The following is a 20,100-nucleotide window of genomic DNA, read 5'->3' on the forward strand; positions in this document are numbered from 1 at the left end:
ACAGATGTATTTCCTCTGTACAGCATCTCATTTTTGTTTTCTCCTGTGACTTGCAGAATTGCGCGTAGATTTACAAGCTGGACAGAGGAGGTATGGGGAAGTTCTGCCTTCCCAAGAATTCTTGTACAAATAAATGAAGTCTCCATGTGGGCTGATTATTCTGACCACCGAAGACAGTGCTGGGATTTGCTCATCTCAGTGGAGCACCTTCTTCTACAGGCCAGGTTTAATTCTTCCTGTTTCTCAAATTTAGCCTCCTGTAGTTTTATTAAATCCCTGTAATTCGTATAATAAAAACCATGGTTTTATTAAACCATGATGTTTTCCCTGTAACACTTGAGGTGCTCCTTGATCTACAAGGCATATGCTATAGTCCATGCCAAATCTGAGCTATTATACATGCATCTGTTTTGTCTTGGGCCACTGTCACTTTCTCTTCTGGTTGCCTCATACATTTATTTGCAATTCATGAAAATCTCAAGACAACATATGCCAAAACACTGGATGTGGAGCACTGCACTACAAAATTTGTTTTCAGCTTCTTAGAAGAGTTTTAGAGATGCTGATATTCTGTTAGATGTTTATTCGGTTCTTAGATTGTCTTGGATGCTCTTTCTAATGAACCAGGAAACCCAGATGCAAGGAATTGGATTTCTACCCTCTCTGGGAGGCAGGTCAATATGTCTGTGATGAGATAACTTCGTTGGCTTGCTTTGGCATTTTTATCTAATCCACTTAAGTTTTATTCCATGAAATGTCTTTTAAGCTCTGAAGAGTACATTAGAGAGTTTCTTAAAACCAGCACCTTCTTGGCCCACAGAAAGCTTTTCGATGTAATAAACCTGGAGCTGGGAGGATATTCCTCCATAGCCGGCTGATTACATATGGCTACATAATTGACAACATCTCCCACCTTCAGAGACTGTGATCTTTTACAAATGACAAAGTGATAATCATGCCTGAATCATTAAAACAACAACACAGTCTCCCTGTGGTTTGTCTCGGAGAATACATGACCTGGAATCGCTGTCACACGCATCCCAGTCAAAACCGATAGAGATGGCTGCAGCCAAGCTCTACGAACAAACAGCCCCCGCCTCCACCAGGCAGCAGCTGGCTGAAAAGGTTCAACATTTTTCTGCCCCTCTGTTCCAGGCGCATCTATAATTCAGTGCTTGCACTAACGTTCTTGGCTGCAGCTCAGGAATCCTAAGGCGCTTTGACATCAGTAAAAGTGCCTCTGTTGTGGGGCACAGGTGTTTGGGCAAAATATCCCACCCTCGTGTGAGCTCAGCTGTGCAGGAACAAAGGTGTGTGCGAGTCTGCGTGCTGCTCTCGCTCGCTTCTTTGTGAAGGGGAGAGATGGAAGCTCCCATCTCTCCGGGAATAAACCCAACAAGACCGGTATATAAGGTGCTAAGGATGAGGGGGTTATCCATAATCCATACGGATGGATGTAACTTCTCCTGGATGTTGATCAGCCTTTTCCAACCCTTCCATGGAGGCATTTGCACTTCGGTGCAGGCTTAGATACGCATCATTGCATTTACACGGTGAGGACAGCTGTGTCCTGAAATCAAGAGAGACAGAAATCAGAAGACACATTAGCAACAGAAACATTTAAAGGTGAAACGAGAGCTTTCTTGACACCTTCTCTTGCTGCATGTCCATCTTTGCATTTCCACCAAGTTGGATCTTTCACACTGAGCAGTTCTTCTTCACTTTTACAGAGCACTGAGAAAGTGCAGGGCTGGAGGCAGGGCAAGCCCCAAACCTCCAGAAGAGATGCTGCTATTGCTATGCGTGATTGTAGTTTTTTCCATTGCTTATTTTTGCCCTGTGGAGCCAGCTTGTCTGTGAAACAAATTTTAAAGAAAGAGATGATTTAATAACCTCTTTGTATTCATGTCTTTACTGATGAGGGTTTAAAGTGCTCTGGCATTCACACAAGTATTTGTCACTGTGGGACCCATCCCTTTGTTTTATTTCTTTTTGTTCTGCTTTTCGTCATAGGAAATGTTTACTCAGTTTGGAAAATTCCCTTTTTTGAGATCCTCTCAGAAGTTACGAGCACATGTGGGTGAGGGTAAGGGCAGTGTGGCGGAGAAAAGAACTCGGAGCAGCTAAGGATGAAATCTCCAGAGGAGGCCTTGAGCTCCTGCTTTGCCAGACCACCGAGCCACTGCACAAACAGGGAAGCCACACCCAAAGATGAATTTTTTATAGCTAGGATAAGAAGATAGGATAGAGAAAATGCCAGGGGAGCATTTCCAATGCTAGAGATGCCTTTCCAGCGAGATGCTACTCTTTGATATATAAAATAAAAACAACAGCTTGTCTGTCAAAGTTGGAGAGCTATTAGGACTGAAAAACAGCATGGCAATCCAAACCTGGATGGGACATCATGAAATCAGCTCCTGGGTGTGCTTCATCCTGCTGCTGAGCCAGATGTCAAAACAACTTCTGCTGGTGGCAGAAGGTCTTTGCCTTGTTGTGTTGCAAGGGACTTAATTGAGCAAGTTTCAGGTTGGATATAGAGAACAATGACAGGAATAGTTCTCAAAAATGAGAAGAAGCACTCTGTGAACTCAGCTTTCAAAAAGGCAAGGACAGCGCTAGTATCTCTCCTCTCGAAGTGGCACAGCACTGACAGCCATACAGCACAGCACCAGCAGCACCTGAACAGGACCCCAAACACTGGAGAGGATTTGCCTCCAGCCTGGGCAGGCTGTGGTCCATCTGTGTTCAACAAGCCCTATACATTTTTTTTCTCCTTTCTTCTTTTCTCTTCCTTCATCTTCTTCTCTCCACCCCCACCTCTAACTCTAACCTGCCAACCCAAACTCCCAAAGAGTACAAAAACAACCGTATCTTTTAGCACAGAGGGATGTTTGGTACGTGGACCTGTCCCTAACTTCAGTGACTGTTTGTGTCTTCTTGGGAACTAACTCCCTAAAATTACAAATCACCTTGTCATCAAAGAAAGTCACGTTTCTAGTCTTGTGGAAACCAACTGCACTTCTGTGAGCAGGAAAATGCTGAGTTTAGCTACTCTGGGAAAGGAAAACGCAGTAGAGCAGGATGAGTAATAGGGATAGTAATGAAGTAACTGTCTGTTCGGAATTAACACCTGGTTCTTGTCAAGGCCAATTCGATATTGCATTTTGAAATGAAAATTTCAGAGCACAAGGGGAATAAAACCAAAAGTCATTGTGCATCTGTCAGCTTGGACTGAGCTGGCATCAGCTGTTAAGACCGATAGATGTTTGCAGAGAGAGGCAGCAGGATCTGAGTAACAAGACGTGAGATCCATATACAGCTGTAACCAACTACGCTGGAAGCATTTTCCCACGTGGAGGAGTAAACATTAGAGTTATGCTGAAAAAATATCGGTTACATTTGGTACTCCATCAGGAGATGGTTTAAAAAAAGCAGGGCTGGGCTTCATTCCTAATGCTCTTAGTGGTGGTAAGTAGGGTTGGTTAGGAGCTAGGTGGGAGCATTTGAACAATTTCTAGTTGAAGCCAGTGTTGTTCTTGGGCAGATGTAAAAACAGAGCAGCTGTAGAGAAACAAGCTGGGTTCCTCTGGACTTTGGCTGGTGCAAGCTGCAGAGCAGCGAGCTTCTTAACGCTTGATCAAACTTTATAAAACTTAATGACATTGAGCAATTAGAGGGGTAGAGTTTAATAACACTTATGGAGCCCATGATTTTCTTCCAAGCTGCCATGAGGTTCTTATGGGAGAAGATCTGCAAATGTCAAATCCCTCGCTTCCTGCTGGTCTGTGGGGCCCAGAGGCAGGAAATCCATTGGTAACCTCATATAATATTTAACAGATTTCCTGGACTAATTAATTATATTACTTTATATAGTAACTAACATCTCTCTAATATGCACCAAAGTTTAATTCAGTCTAATTCATTATCGCCACTTAATGTGGGTCCAATTCTCTGCTGTCTTACAAAGATGCAACCATATTGATTCATTGTTGGCAACAGGGAGAAAAGCGAAGCGCTCTGTACTCCAGATGCTTTCCAAGCAGAAATGTAGAGGCGATTTTCCTCTCATCTCTGCGTGACTTGATTGAACCAAGGGAGTTCCTTCAGAGTAGCGCTGGTGTCACTGAAAGCAGAAGCTGTCCCCAAATCCTCCGTCAGGTGCTCAGTGAAAGGTCCTTCGGGCACAATACTTGAGGGGCTTTTCTACAAGTCGAGGTTTGGATTTGCAGTCTGGTATTTATTTCACAATCATACTCAGCTGTAGAAGAAATGCAGCACAGAAGTAGAGGTAGTTCTGTACAGCAGAAGGCAAACAAGACCTTTGTTGCTAAGATCAGGAAAATCAGAAGTCTAACTAGCTTTAACTCTGCTTTCTTTGATGATTTGACTTCTGCAAGGCCCGTGATAATGAAGTCTGTTGTCTCCAGGCTGCTGGACAGTGTCTAGCCAACAGGGACTGAAGCTTGGTGTTGTTCTCCAACTCCCCAGCAGCCTCTGTGAAATGTTTGAGCAGAGTCTGTCCAGGTCCTACGGAGAGAGCTCTCATTCACCCAGAACCCTTCTCCATGTGAGGGTGAAGGCACTGTTGCACCCAGAGCCGTCCTTGCTGTTCCGGGTTGGGCTACACATCCTGGGGTAGGGGACTCTTCATCTGAACCAGCCACGAGAACCAGAAAAGTCTCCTGTTTGCAGGCAGCCCCTGAAAATGATCTGACACTGCACGCGCTGAGCCCTGAACTTGGTGCATGGGTCCCCCTGAACCAAAGGAAGGAGAGCAAAGGTGACGTTGGATTTAGGCTGCCCCTTCCTCGGTGGAGGCTGTTTTGAGGGGTCTGATTGCAGGAGGCTGCTGTCGTGTCACCAGTGACCTCCGTGGTGGCTGGAGACCTTGTCTGAAGTGTGCAGGTTGCTCCCGAGAGGGGAGGACAGGGCACCAAAACCTCCACTCTGCTGCCTGGGAGGACAGGAGGCAGATGCTGGGGAGGTCCAAGTGCAGATGCAGACAGAATCAGCTTGGCTGGACCGAAGCTGCCTTTGCACCCAGTGTCAGAAACAATCGCTGTACAGTCACGGGCTGTGATCAGCACCTTCATCAGAAGGCTCACCTGGTCACCCTGGCTAACCTGGTCACCCTGGGCTCGCCCCCACATGCATCTCCTGAGGGTGAAGGGCAGGCCAACGTCACTGGAGACGCTGCTGTTGCCACTCTTAGCAGGTCTGCAGGAATTTTAAGTGGTTGTGCTGCTAAGAGCACTTTCAAGGGCAATCTGTGAAAGGCATTGCACAGTTAAATCCAGCAGCTTTGTAGTCACTTCTCAAAGCGCACTTCCTTCAAAGGAAGATAGGCTTCCTGGCTAGAGGGGAAGATGTCTGTCTGTCCTTTAGCCCTAATCTGCTTTGCTGGATTCCCTGTCCCACCCCCTGTGAGTCACAGTCACCCTCGGCTCCTCTGCCCTCCTTTTCGCTGTTTGAACAAGGTCAGATCCTGCTCAGCTCCTCAGTTAAAAGTTTGCCAGCAGAAGGATGCTGCTTCCTCCACCTGCCCCTTTCCTCCTGAAGCCTGAACTATGCTTCACGGGTCTCCAGATCAGTGTAATTGAGAAAGAAATTCATCTGTGCAAGGATTTTCCCTGACTCCTGGCATTTCTAATAAAAAACCTTTTTCTCAGCCACATCTCTGACTGCTCACGTCGATGTCAAGCCTGCACTTAGATCTGTCTAACAAAGGTAGATGGAAAAGGTATTTCATACTGAGCCTCAGTGTGCCTAACGTATTCTCTTCTATTAGCTATTGCTCTAGGTTCTGATCTCTGATTCCTCATCTTTTCAGGCTTTCTTTTGATGTTTGTTATAAGCCAGCAGAGACTAATAGAGAGTATGTCAGGCATCCGGCTACAAAAGCACGGCGAAGAGGGATTAAAAGGGATACGGCGACAGGAGGAAGGTAAAGCATTTAGGAAGCATCAGCTCACTGCAGGCGAAGCAGCAAGGACGCTCAGGATGTTTTTGCCTGTGCTGCTATCTACTGTCATTCCCCTTCCAAGCACAAATACACGTTCCTGGGCTGCTCTGGCCTCCAGACAAGCCAGTAATTTGGAGTCAGACTGGTGCAGAAAAATATTGGAGGACAAAGAAACCAGAGCTCCCCTGGGTCCAGAGAGGAGCTGGAACCCTGAGCAGAACTGTTTATTGGATTAGCTTGCAATGAATAGCATTTTAGCAACAAAAGCCACTTCAGCAGCCAGCCTGGTGTTTGCCGAGGTTTCTGGCCTGTTGTGCTACCCTTGCTCCCCTGTAAAGACAGGGAATTTGCTGCTGTAAATAACAAGATTATTTTCCTTACTGCAGTTATGGCACTCTTCTTGTGAAACCACTCGGCTAAGCTGTCTCGGGAGACTCAAATGTTACATAGCTGCTGCTGAACGCAACAGTCACTGTGATTTCACCGAGTTCAGAACATCCTGGAAGAAATAATGGGGAAAAAAACCTGAAAGTCCTCCCCTCTGCAGTAAGAAATCAGGTCCTGCAGTGCTGACCCCCCCAGGCAGGGGTGCAGCTGCACTGGAGGGAGGATGCGGGGTGCTCGGAGAAGCCAAGGACAAGTGACGACGTTAGACGCCTCCTGTGTGAGTTAAGGTACTGAGTCACACAAGGTGTATGAAAACTCACTGCGTGGGAGCCAGGTCTTCCATCTGGAGCACCTCTGCCATTATCCCCCTTGTCATTCTCTGTCTCAGCATGGCCGGTAATGCACAGGTCGCTGATGTGATCCCTGCGCCTCCAAGGGATGATGGTCAATCAGCAATTTTCCTGCGTGCTACATGAGCCAGAATTTGGGGATTCTGGGAGCCAGGTCTCCTTTAAGCCTGCCTGAATACCCCGTACCTGATTATCTCAAGGCCAACAGCCACAGAAATTCTGCTTGCTCTGTCACTTCCCACATGTCTCAGTTGAGTTGAGGCTGTGAAACATTGCCTGTTAGCAGGGAATGGGAAGCGAGAAATAATTCCCCACCTGTCTCTCTTGCTCTTCTTTCCAGGGCACATGAGACACCGGTGAGCCTGAAAATTCATGGCAAACAGACAGAAGACAATGATGTGCAATTTTTCCACGTGGAAGTAGCTAATGAAGGCTGTATTGGTGCGAGGTGAGCAAAGGTTTCCTTGATAATTCGCTTAGAAAACAGAGGACAACAACAAAGCTTGGAACACGGTGCAGAGCCGCAGCTGGGGTGACGGCGCTGGGCTGGGTGAAGGAGCATGGTCGAGGCACTGGGAAGGGAGCAGGACCAGGCTGGCACCGGTCACCTTTGGTACTTCCCGTGTGGCTAAAGCTTTGCCAGAAGGTGAGGAGCTGGGGTTTTTATCTCCCTAGATGCGACCATCCACAGCTTTCTGTCCCACCAAGCTGTCCTCGCGCATTGCTCTTTCTCTTTTAATTCCCTTTGTCTTGCTCTGATTTACGCTGTGAGTTTGGTGGTTTGTGGGAAAGGCTTCCCTGTAATATCAGATGCTGTTTTCCCCTTCTCTTTGTTTCGTGCTGTCCTTCTGCATTGTCTGACAGCACGCCGTAGTGCAATGGAAAAAGGGAGGGGACGCAGAGCACAGTGCTAAATTAATTGCATTTGTTCAGGTACAAGATGAATCGTCCAACTCAAATCACAGTCTCTAATTTTGCAAAGAATTGTGTGTAGTGGCACTGGGGTTGGCTTTGAGAAGTTTTTTGAAGTAGAGTTCATAATTCCTCTTGTTAATAATGCATCACACGCAGCCGATGCTGTTTGCAGCGCCCACAGCCAGGCTTCGTGGGTCCCACTTGTCTGCGAGCAGGCTGGGAACAGGAGGGAGGTGGTTCTGGGTAACGTTTCATGTGACGCTCGGCATTGAAGAATGTTATGGCATTGGCTTAAAGCAATTCTGTCTGAGCCTGCATGTCTAAAAATGTGCTCATTCATTTACTTCTGTTGATGTTAAACATGTGTTTTCCCCAGCCTGCCACAGCCCTTTCTGAGCATCAGCACACACTGAGGGGGTTTCACATCCGAAGTAATTGTGCAAAGTGTGGGTATTTTGAACAGCAGCTCCTAGATACTCAGGATTGAGCAAGAAATGAAAGTGATTGGGAAAGCACATAGGGGGCCATTTAGGGCAGCTAGACTTCACAAAGTTCTGGTCAGATACAGGCCCTCATGAAAGCAAATGGGAAATGCTCCCTAGTTTTCCTTTAATTCAGTTATGGCGATTAAGATATTTTTTCTCTTAATGATCCTAGTTTTAGCAGCTCGGACCAGATGCAGGCAGCCTGTCCCCTCCTGCACTGGCGATGCAGCCCTGCCGAGGCTCAGCCATGGCAGGGGCGTGTGGCCAGGGCTGATGGGGATCCAGGGGACATGCTTCCAGGAGCCTTTCCACCGCTCTGCTCGCCACCTTCGCAGCTCCGGCTGCTGTGGCAGGCTCATGGCAAGCATTTAGCAGTGGGAAAAGCAGTGCGAGGCCAAGGAGATAGGATTGTGTCAGTAATTGCTTGGCTGTAATTATCTGCCATTGTGCATTCTGTTAGCTCTTCCTGCTTCTCATTAGCATAGAGTGGAGAAAATATTTAATTGCAACACTATTCTGTACATGGCACTATCCGCAAGCAGAGCAGATCAAATCAAACTGCCTTGTGGGGACGAAGCAGAGATTAGCTTCTCCGGGGCAGCAGGGTACGGCTGACGAAAACGAGCGGCAGAATACAAATCGCTGGGTGTTGCCCCCCCCCAGTCTGCAGTTGCAGAAGTGCAACCCCGAGCAGGCTTTTTTCTCTTCTTTCTGCCGATCACTTGGTGGAGGCAGAGCCTCACCTCCCAGTCACGATCCCAAAGCACTTTGCAATGTGAGGCTGATTTTGCAGACTGCCCGCTTGTAGCTTTACCCTGTCTGCAGGACACGGCTGACGTGGGGACAGACGTGCAGCACAGTGGCTGCTGGAAACCTGTATTTGAAATGGGCTTGGACTTTGGTGTGCCTTGTCACCGTGTCCTGTGCGTAAAAATGCAGCCCTGGGGTTGCACAACCACAGCAGCTCGTGTGTATGGGAGAGGTGCAGGAACAGGCTGCTCCTCCCAGGAGGCTGCGTGAGGAGAAATGACGCTGCAGAAAGCACAAAAAGTTGTGTTTTGCAAGGAACAGTCTCTCTAGCAGTGAAATGCAGTTGGTCACAGACTCTACTTTTATTGAAGCGCATAAGAAACAGTGTGAGTCTGAGCTGCTGCACATTGAGCTACCAGAAGTGAAGCCAAAACCACCCAGACTTGGACCTGAGGTCTGCTTTCCAGCACAGAGAAAAAGATGCAGAAGCTGCCCCCTTCTCAGTCCTCACTCCTTTCGCCTGTGCTGGGAGCTCAGCTCATAGCCAGGCACAGAGCAAAGCGTGCAAGGGGCGTAGGTGTCTGGGGCTGAGCTGGCACGTTGGTGCCAGGGGACGTTAGAGAGGCCTCTGGCAGTAGTTTTACCCATGGCTTGTGCCATGAAAAGAGGATTTGGGTTTCAAACCAATGCTTTCTGCTCCCAGCCATCCTCTTCCCTGCAGGCAAAGGAGCCGTGCCCTGGCTAGATCTGTGCTCCCCATCGATCTGATCAGCAAGTGTGGTAATATCGACTCCATTACTCTGGCATATTAACTCAAACATCCAAGTCATCCCAGAGCTCCACAGCCACCTGATCTCCTCTGCCGATTCCCACAGCCTCCGCGCCGCCGACCTGAAATGCTGCCACCAGCGTTAGACATAACAGCAGACTTAATTAAAGGGTGGCAGCGTGCCAGCCTCCAAGAGGCAGAGCTGAGCCGGCTGCGCTGCTTTCAAAGGGGCATTTTTTAAAAACTCTGGAAAATAGCAGGGCAAGCCCTGCTGTGCTGATGCCGGCGTGGGTCAAGCATCTGTTTTGCCTCGGGTCCTGGCCCCTGGGAAGAAGCGCTGTGCGGTCTCTGTGGCTGACATCGCTTTGGTCACGCTCGCAGGGCCCTTTCGTGCACGCCACGTCTCTTCTCCATCCCGTCCTGATGTGAAAGTGGGGTGCCCCCATTTCTGCAGGCTGAGGCGGAGGTCACTGGAGCTGCGGGCTCTTTGTCCTGCGTCCCTCTGGGTGTGACACCCCTGTGTGTGCCGGGGGGCTGCAGGGCCACTTTGCTGCGCTCCAGGTGTGCTTTGGTGGGCCCTGCACTGCCCTCCAGACGCGCTGTGGCAGAGGGATGAATGCAGACACCATCTCTGCCCCTCTCGCCTGCATCAGCCCCAGTGCAGCCTCGCTAATTCCTCACTGTTTGTAGCCCCAAGCTTATTCACTTCGACGACAAAACGAGAAGAAGCTTCCTATTTCCATAGCTATCAGGGATCTAAACATCTCCTCCCCGGAGACCCCAGCGGGAGCGATGGATGGTGACCATCTGACCCGTTCCCCTGCCTGCGCTCCTTGTCCCAGCCCTGCCGCCAAGTTGTCATGGCACCTGCCCCCCGGCCCTTCCCGAGGCCACACGCACTCTGACAGCACTCGGCGTTAGCACGATCTTGATGCTGAAGGATCCCCACGGATGGAAACCCGCTGTCTCTCCTCGGAGCACAAAAGCGTTTTTGCAGCTGTAACCGATGCGGCACAAAAGCGGGACGGGGACGGACCGACGTCAGGAGGCGGAAGGTAAAATCCTTGGGCACCACTTTGAGGCAGGCAGATCCCTGTGGCACATGTGCGTCGCGGCTCCAGTCAGATAACAGACAATGCCCTGATTATGGGAATGAATTTAGCATTGTGCACCAAATTGTGTGAATGCCTGTTGGAAGAATAGATATTCGAACAAAAAATGAGGACCGGAGAAAAAGAAATCAGCCTTTGAGTCATCGCTTTGCTTCGCACTCAGGATTTGGTCCACTGTGTGTCCAGAATAATTATTAAGCAAGTTCTGATGGAAGAATTTTATTTACCTAGCCTCAAAAAGGAAGAAAAGAATCCTTAATAGTTGATTAGATCAAAAAAGCATCATTTATTTTTCAATAAGTGCTTTAGATGTAAGATCAATGGCTGGAGGTTGATTGATAGGAGCTGTTTGCAAAGACCTTAGATCTAATTGTGCTCAGGCAATCACACAGACTTTTCTTTGACTAATACTAGACACCGTCCCTCTTGTACGGGCGGGGGAGGCACCAGAAAATAGCAATACTTTGCATTGGAGAGTTGCTCAGCAACTGCCCCATATTATTTTTGAGTTGTCTCTGAATATAGTCTCCTTTCTCTTTGATCTTCATGTAATTTTTGTTGCTGCTACTTCTCAAAAAAAAGAACATTTTAAAAGAATTGCACCTCCATTTGCCACAATCTTTTTTTTTTTTCCCCCAAGCACAGCAAAAGCCTGATGACATAGGGGAAAGCAGTGCATTTCACTGCAGAGGGAAGGAAATTAAGGTCCATCTACTCTGCTAGAGCCTTTGGGGGTTACTGGGGAGCCTGGGCTCCTGCAGAGCCCTACCCTCTGCTTCTGTATGTGCCCCACACACAACATTCAGATGCTCAACAGCGGTGCTCAGCTTTCGCCACTGAGCTGCCTCACAGCTGGGTTCAGGGCTGGCCAGCACGGCAGCTGAGCCAGTACCAGCATTCCTGCTTTGGCACTGTTTGATTAAGAAATGGTGATGAGACAATTTGTCCAGGGAAGAGAGAGTCAGAGCTGGGATTTCTCGCTTCGCTGTAATTCCAGACCAAGACTCACGTGGAAGGCTTTGCTTGCCAGTCCTGATTTGGAAAGAGCATCACATCTTGGCAGCCGATGATTATCAGCCCTGCCTCCTGCCTCTTCTGAGATAAAGGGCTTTACATGAAGCAAAAGGTGATTCATCCTTGAGCTGCTCTTCCCAGACCAGTGTTGTTCCATGCTCTAGATGTCACTGACCCCTTGCAGAGACCAGCAGAAAGGGTCTTCCATTTTTGTAGTGTATCTGAGCCTTTTCTTGCTTTCATTTATTTTCTGGGACTGCTACGCACAAGCGGATAATAAGAGATCTGCATCGTGTTTGGGTCTCTCTTGGGTATCGCACACAGAACAAGAGCAACAAGTAAAACACCAAGTCTCCACGATAGGAAAAAAAGCCCTCCAAAAAATAGAGAAGAAAATAACCCATGAATTTAAACAGCATTTGCAAATGAGAGTCAGGAGCATCTTCTGTGCAGTCTCTAGACAGCAGAGTTGTACAACTGCTGTCAGTCATGCAGATTAAAACTGGAAGCACTCAGCGAGCATTTGCACAGCCCCTGTTCAAGCTGAACACACAACTCCCGAGCCAGGTCACATCCCAGCTGGAGGATGTCATCAAGGGAAACAAGCAATTTCTTCATTTCCCCGTGCTTTCAGAACAACCACATTAGGCAATCATGACCTGGGCACCAGCTACAGACCCGCAAGCTGGGGGTTCCTCCTTGCACGTTTTCCCCAGTGCTTGGTGGCAGAAAGCAGCAGTTTTGTTTTGACCAGGCAGCACCCAAAAGTCAGAAACACGTATCCGGAAACTTTCAATGCGAATTAACTTCCAAAGCAGCAGAAGGAAGCAAATTTCTGCAGCTAGTGAAAATTTGAGCTTGAAAGGTCTAAAAATAGACTTCTTGCCTCGGGAATTCTAGCCTTGCCTTGTAACTCGTGGTGCTGCAGATTACTGCATTCATAATTTAAATGTCGGATGGGGATAAAATTACTCGTGTGGGAGTTATTCAATTTCTGGTAAGTACATTTACATTAAATAGCAGCTGCACATACAAAAGATAGGAAAAAGCCCTTCTGCTTCTATTCACCTGAAGCAACAAGAACATGTGTGGCACTCCAAGGCTGCTGTTGCAAGCAGATAATCTGTTTTTCTTACTGAAAACCTGATGAAGTTCACCATAGCTGAAAGGGCAGCCGTGTCTCCTCTGCCACTTGGCAGGGAGCTGCTCCGGACTAATCCCTCTTTGGGCTAGAAGAACATCCAGCGCCGATCTGAGTGCTGCCAGGGTTGGCTATTTGTCTCATTTCCAGCTATTGCACTTTGTCACCTCAGTGCCTGCAAATCTGGAAAACCCAGCATCACAATCTCCCGGAGACCGTGTCTGCGCTCTGATCCTCTGCAGCTGGACAAAGGGCTGAGCATCAGCAGGTGCCCCGTGTATGGCACAGCCAAGCGTTTGCTCTTCTTCTTCAGCAGTATTTTTCACACATATCGAGCCATCCAAGCAAAGTAGCAGAGGTTTCTCCCCCGCGGCTGTTCTTCACTGAAGTCTCTGTGCTGAGCTGATGGGGGGCACATGCTGGTGAGGGTCTTGGCTACAGCTCCGGGGGAGTCCCAGACCCAGAGTGAACGTGGGACGAGGCTGGAGCTGAGCGCAGGGCTGGCCATAGCAGGGTGGGCTGGATTGCTACTCCTGTGCGGACATGGTCGGGGCTGACATCTTTCCTTGGCTGTCGTGGCAAGGATGGGGCTGACACACAGAGCTGCCCCAGCTCCTTCTACAGGGGAGATGTATGCAGGGGAGGACAGGATAGGGTGGGAGCAAAGATCTTTGCTCTCCAATGCTTCTGGTCCTCTAGGTGCTCTAGGTGCTCTGGGAAGGCATGTCGCAGCTGGTCGTGGGTGAGTGAAGGGTTTGGACGAGGCGGAGATGATGGTAGGTGATGGCAAGCCTCACTCCAGCCTCTAGTTTGGAGGCAGGAGCTTGGGTTTCCTTTGAAGTCCATCCTTCTGCTGCTGCCTGAAATCCTCTCATCTCTGCTCTCTGTCTGGAATGGATGGTCTGTGTTCATGACAACTGAAACACTAATTTGAGGAAATGAGAGGCTAATTGATCCTTGTTCCTTCCTTCTCCTTCTCCCTCTGGCCTGGCTGCATTCCCTCCGCTCCCACGCTCCCAGAGCAGAGTTGTTTCTGGTCCGTGCGAAGGCCCTGCCCGAGGCCATATGGCTGCACATGGAGAGGTGGCAGCCGTGGGCAGAGCCCAGCTTTGTGCCCGGGGGCTGCGGCAGCCGCCTGCCAGGAGCCCTCGCCATCCCCACCAGCACGGCAGGGTTACTGGGGCACTTGCTTGCCAGACAGCCTGGGGGTTCAGTGATTCTTTCTCTTTTTTTTGTAATGCTGTTTTAATTCAGACTGCGCAGGACTGGTAATGAATCGCATCACATTAGAAGTTTCCTGTGAGTTCTGTCTTCTTGCCCGTTATTCATGCCAGTGTAAATGCCGTGCTTTGAGCCAAAACCCTCCCTACGTGACAATGAGGAGAGAGTACCTGCAAAATCCGCTTCCAAGTGGCAGGGCTTGAAAAATGGCAGCATGCTTTGCATACGGAACGGCCAGGCCAAGGAAACCCAGCAGAGGTGAGCCGGCTTCCCCTCCTGCCCTCCTGCCAGGTCCCGTCCCCGGCAGAGCCGGTGACCGGGAATAAATCCAATCGTGAAGCAGGCCCCGGGCAGCAGCGGGGGGGGGGGAGCAAGGCTCTTTGTCTGGGCTTCTCCCTGCTGGAAGCCCTCAGCTAACAGCGAGCTGGCGAGGCTCCTTCCTGCCTGCCCCGGCCGTTGGGGCTGGATGGCTGGAAAACAAGGATCGTGCTCCGCGCTTGGGAAATGGCAGGCAGGGCTGGGGCTTTGGTGGCCACACAGAGCTTGGCAACTGCGTTGTCACTGGCCTTGGCCACCTGCTGGCATCACAGCCCCCAGGGCCGGAGCCGGTTTAGCTTTGGGTTCAGGACATCGGGTTTTATGCGTGGAAATGGGGTCATGGAGAGGTTTTACCATTCTTACGCTGGCAGCATAAGGGAATGGCTACTTGTCAGCTGCAAATTGAACCCATCTGCCTTGATCATTAGAGACTTCCAGTTTGGCATTTAGCTTAGATAAGGTAATGGACTCTTTTTTTCCACTGTGCCGATCTGAATCTGTCTTACTTTTCAGTTTCCAAATATATAAACGGCAACCAAAATGATTCATGGTACTTTAATACCTAGAGTTATGCAGTCTCTTCCTTCCCAACAGAGTCCTTTCTTCAGTTCTGATGGCCATTCTTTTACCTAATAACTTGTTTTCTCACATTTTCTGAAAGAGCTCCCTTAGACAAAAATAATGCTGAACATGTAAGACATCATTGTGAATATCAATTAAGGTTTTCTTCTCCTTCTGCTCCCCGTTCCTCTCTGGGCTAAAAGCAAACAGAGTCAGCTGTAGCTGACACAGGAGCTGAAGAGAGAGGCATCGTAGTTACCCTTCCTGTCGGGGTTGCTCGTACAGCAGACGTCAGATCTAGAGCCAAACTTTCCAACTCCATCTGGGACAGGAGCTGATTTTTTTTGTTCACGCTCAATTATTCCGTATATTTTGTGATTTGCTTTTGTGGAATATCACAATGAGACCATTTTTATACTTTTCCATTTTTAACCAATCTGCAAATTAGTATCATTTATTTCTGGAAAGTTTACATGATTTTCAAGCACAAAGATACTGAAGCATAAAATGAATGTGGATCTTATTTTGATGGATGTGTGTGAATTAGCAGTTACTAATTAGTCCTAGTGGTTGCCTAGGGACCAGTTAACAGGACTTTGTTACATTCAGCGCAGAAAACTGTCCCAGCATAATATTGCGTATAAATATTTGTTGGATTAATGGTGGTAATTTTGCAAAGATAAAGAAAATTACGTGCTGAACTGATTTAGAACAGCCTATAGTTTATCAGTAAAAAAGCTTATCTGCAATACACCCCCCCCCCCTTTTTTTTTTTCCCAGGTGTTACTGGCAGCTACAGGTGGTAGGGTTAAAGTCAGGGACTTCTTATAAAATTGCAGAACCTGTTTCCAGGGGTAGTACCTGCCTGAGCTCTGTGCTGCGTGGTGGTGAGGTGGCACCCCGGTGGGAGGGCAGTTGTCCCCATGCTGGGACCTCCGCCAGTCCAGAAGGCTCCTCCCCGTGCTGTGGGGCACAGTGTGGACGTCTCGCCAGGTGTACTTGAAAATATACAGGAACAGTACGTGCGTGCTACAGGAAACTCTCCTCTGCTGTCATTTCAGACACAAAGCATGTGCAGAGGGAACTGGTGCTGAGTTGGGGAAACGCTGCTACTGAATTAATTGTATCTAATTCTATAAGGAACTTACTGAAATTAATTTACCTGACATAAGCAACACCTCTGCATTACCTGGGCAGTAGAAATCTGTTTGACTTTCTGACTTAGTGTGGGGAGGATCCAAAGGAAAGTATCCCTTTTGCTCTGGGCTGTGAGGAGCATCCCTTCGCCCTGCCTCGTGCACACCTATCCCGGTCAGCTGCTGGTGATGGTGAGATCCTGGAGACGGAGACAAGTTACCAAGGAAGCGCTCAGTCAGGTTAAATCTTACTCACACATCAATTCTGATCTCGCATCAATAAATACAATTAGCTTCTATTGACTGAAATTTCCAGAACGAAAGCATCATACAAGCTGTAGAATTAGTCTCTGATGTAAATGCTGACATCCATAGATAGAAATTTGGTCCAGAGAGTACAAAGGTGACTTGCCACGCTGCTGTACATGTAGCTAAAACCAGACATTGTAATTAATTCTAAATAAGGCACTCTTGTGGCCAAGTTTGACAAATAAACCTCTATTAGGACAGAAAGCATCATTGACTGCTGGCAGATAAACCAGCGGCAGCGTGGTGGTGCATGGGCGCTGGGAAAATGGAGCATCCTCAGATTTGCTCCTGAAACAGAAAGAGCCGAGGCACGTTGGTGCCCAGCCTGCAGCAGGAGCAAGTTTCCAGAGATGGGGCTCCGCAGGGCTCTTCTGGTGCTTCCCAAGCCCTGTACAAATGTGGGGGTGGTTAAAGCTGGGAGCTGACGCTGATCCATCCCCATGTTCCCTTCTATGGAGGTGGAAGAAACGCAAGGACCTTCCTCCCAGGGAGGGTGAGGCGGGATATGGAGCTGACCTAGTTTTGCACAACTGTTCTCATCCTGAGCACAGCCTCCTGCTCATCGCTACTTGGCTCCGGGAGTGGAAGTGTCCAGTGCCAAAGTCGTATCTGGAATTAGAAGAGTTCAGGATTCGGCGGGGTAACCTCTAGACCTTGTGAGAAAGCATGTATTTTAAGAAACGTTCTCACTTACCCTGGAAAGTCCCTGGACATTCAGCATTTGGCTTTTAAGCTTTTACAACTTTGACTATGCGAAATTTCAAAACTTTAGTTTACACTGAAGAGAAGTGGCTCAGACCCTGCGCTGCCCTCAGCTGAATGCGTGCAGCTCCCAGGGAAATTATCACTGAAGCGGAGGACACAGCCTGTTGTGCCTTTTCCTTTACATGCCATTACAAAGAACATGCTTATTCAGCCTTTTAACAGACCGGCTATTTCTACTTATTCAGCTTTGGCCATGTTCCTCATTATTTGTGGATTCCTTTTTCTCTTGAATTGCTTTTCCTCAAGATGCTGGTTAAAATTCATGTGGTTTCAGCATTACCGGGTCCTTCACTGAAGCCTTATCAGTATTACCAATGTCTGCTTTTTTAATGTCTTTTTTCTATTGAATACATTTATGTGACACTAGCTCCTTCACAATATCTTCCTTTTTCTTAGTGCCAGCAGCTTGAAATTCAGTATTCCAGTCAATAGAACTTATAATGTCTGTCTTGCAAGATGGGACAGGCTATAGGAGGAAACCTTTATTATTCAGACCGTGGAACATTTGGATGTTTCACATTTTGCAAAGTTGTGTCTGCCTCACTTGTACCTGGATGCAGCCTGCGCTCATTTGGAAAGTGGGAGTGCCTTCAATGCAAACTCTCAGAGGCAGAAAGTTTCTTCCTATTCCATGTTTGCACAGCCTCCAGCACAGCGTGACACCGGGTGTGCCGTCTTATTACCTGAATAATCACGATTAATATTAACAAGCAAACTGCAGGACTGCAGAGAACAGGAGGGGAGAACCACCACCTCCACCTGAGCCAGAGGCACACTGCAGCTGTCCAGGCTGGCATCTGCCCACGCAAAAGGCACCACCCAAGGGGCAACAACCAGGGGCTGTGCTCCTCGCTGCAGTCCTGTTTGCGTTCTTCTGGGGCTTGTTCCTTCCCCCCATCCCACCCAGTCCCCAGTCTCGCTGTGCGGCTGATGGCACAGCTCCATCAGGCAGGAGCTGTGGTAGGAGACAAGCCCCAGGCCCCGCCACGCTGCACGACCCTCTTCTCTCCTGGGTGCGCTGCTCGTGGCATTTCTCCGCTGATCTTGCATTTAGCGATGGTGTGTTTAATCAATTGTTGTGATACCTTGGGCCTTAGCTGCCCAGAGATATTTCTGGATCGCTACTGCGCTTTTAATTCACACCCTCCCTCAGAACAAATTAGCCTTCAAGCATGGACAAGCCCCGTGCTCCTGTGAAGTGCAGCTGTTTGTAGACAGGAGAAGGAATGCTTCCAAGCGCACTCAGCACATACCCGCAAGGACAATGCCGTGTCTTTGAAACTCTCTGATGCAAGGGGAAACTCCGGATTTGTTCTGGGTTTCCCGTAGCACGAGTGGGTCTGGAGAAGTGGCGTGCTGGGAGCCCCGGCCATCTGCAGACGAGCACAGCGCGTGGCAGGGACTGACAGTGTCAGGCAGAAGTCACTGGAGTGCTTGCCAAACAAATGGTTTGGGTTTTGAAGTGCCCTTGCCAGGAGTCATCTGCAAAGAGCTTCCAGTGGCAGAGGTGAGCACTTGCCCAAACACGCCGCGACTGAAGTGGCTGCCTCAGCAGGCTGGCTCCATTTGAAGGAGGAGAGAAGAGGCATTTGTCTCTGCTTACCTGCAACCGGTGAAGGACAATGTGTATTTGTGCAGTAGCATGCCACACAGGAATGGGATTATCTCTAGAGCACAGGATCAATGCGTTTTGTTTTTCCACTTTGCCCTCCCTTATTCTGTTGCAATTCGTCATTTGTAAACCTGCTGTAGTGACACGGTTTTCTTGGAACAGTTTTGAAGTGGATTGCATTGCTCCACAGTAGGTGAACAGTTGGGTTTATTACACATGGAGCTGACAGTTACACCTAGGAATGAGGCAGTTGCTCTGTACTTTCCACTGTAAAAACCCATTTTAATTATGATTAACATTGCAAAACTTTTGGCAGCAAGGCAAAATTTTCAATGCCATTTCCTTTATAAGGCAACTGCTCTCTCCCCTCATTGCCAGCACAGGAGGGAAACAAATAAGGATCTAGATTCTTGTTCCTGTCCAATATACATCTGTACATTTGATTCAATACTGCTAGAGAGTAACCTTGAATATTTAGCAACAGAAGAAAATTTCAATTGGCTTTTTTTTTTTTTTTTGCTAAGTATGGGCATTTATGTACTAAATGGTGAGCTTAAATTCTGATGGATTGCTGAATAATGACTTACTGAAACAAACACACAAACAAAACAAAACAAAAAACAAAACAAACAAACAAACAAACAAACAAACAAAAACAAAAAAACCCACACCTCTCTGGGCAAATTAGTAAGATCTTATAAAAGGATTTAGAATGAAACAAATTATCCTCTCCTCCCAAAGCTTTGCATTCCCAAAATAAGTCCAACAACACCTGCCTTGCAACACAGCCTGCATCATTGCAGGGCTAAACCAACGTGTGGGTGTAGCAAGACTGGATCCAGAGAGACCGACACATCCTCAGAGCCAGCAGTGCTCCCCTGAACACTCCTGAATCCCAGTGTGTGAGAGAAATTCTCCAGGGAGATTTTATTTAAGAACTTATATTTGCTCCAGAGCAAGGAGCATTATCATTGTTAATTCATGTCTCATGTATTGTCAGCATGTGGCTGATGGCCAGGAGCTGTCAGCTCATTTAGGAGTGAGTAATACTCCAGAATCGGCATACAGTGTGCCATGTAAAGTGCTTGGAGATAGTAGGAGGGAGCCAGGTAGCAAAGGAATGGTTTGTGGTTTTGCTGTTGAACCTCTAAAAACATACTCACTTTATTCAAGTGCAGGTGGAGGAATGAACTCTGTCACGATCAGGGTCTCTGCCTCCATTCCTACCTCTGACCACCATCCATCCGTGCAAGACTTCCTTGCTGTCTACAGCAGATAACCAGAAATGAAGAG

The 20,100-nt window shown here is 48.2% G+C and overlaps 1 long non-coding RNA gene across 4 annotated transcripts in view; it reads left to right on the top strand.

The window, feature by feature from the left end:
• Positions 1-19,423, top strand: part of LOC121078918 — a 30,977-nt gene extending 11,554 nt beyond the window's left edge. For 2 of the 4 annotated variants that reach the window (XR_005824789.1, XR_005824788.1), the window contains 2 exons: positions 57-224; positions 7,040-14,087. This is a non-coding gene — a long non-coding RNA (uncharacterized LOC121078918). Of the gene's footprint in view, positions 1-56; positions 225-7,039; positions 14,088-17,591 lie in introns of those variants that run through there. The other 2 variants (XR_005824790.1, XR_005824791.1) reach the window with 2 other exon arrangements.
• The last annotated feature ends 677 nt before the right edge of the window (positions 19,424-20,100 follow it).

Source organism: Cygnus olor, chromosome 16 (assembly GCF_009769625.2).
Source record: "Cygnus olor isolate bCygOlo1 chromosome 16, bCygOlo1.pri.v2, whole genome shotgun sequence".
NCBI lineage: Eukaryota > Metazoa > Chordata > Aves > Anseriformes > Anatidae > Cygnus > Cygnus olor.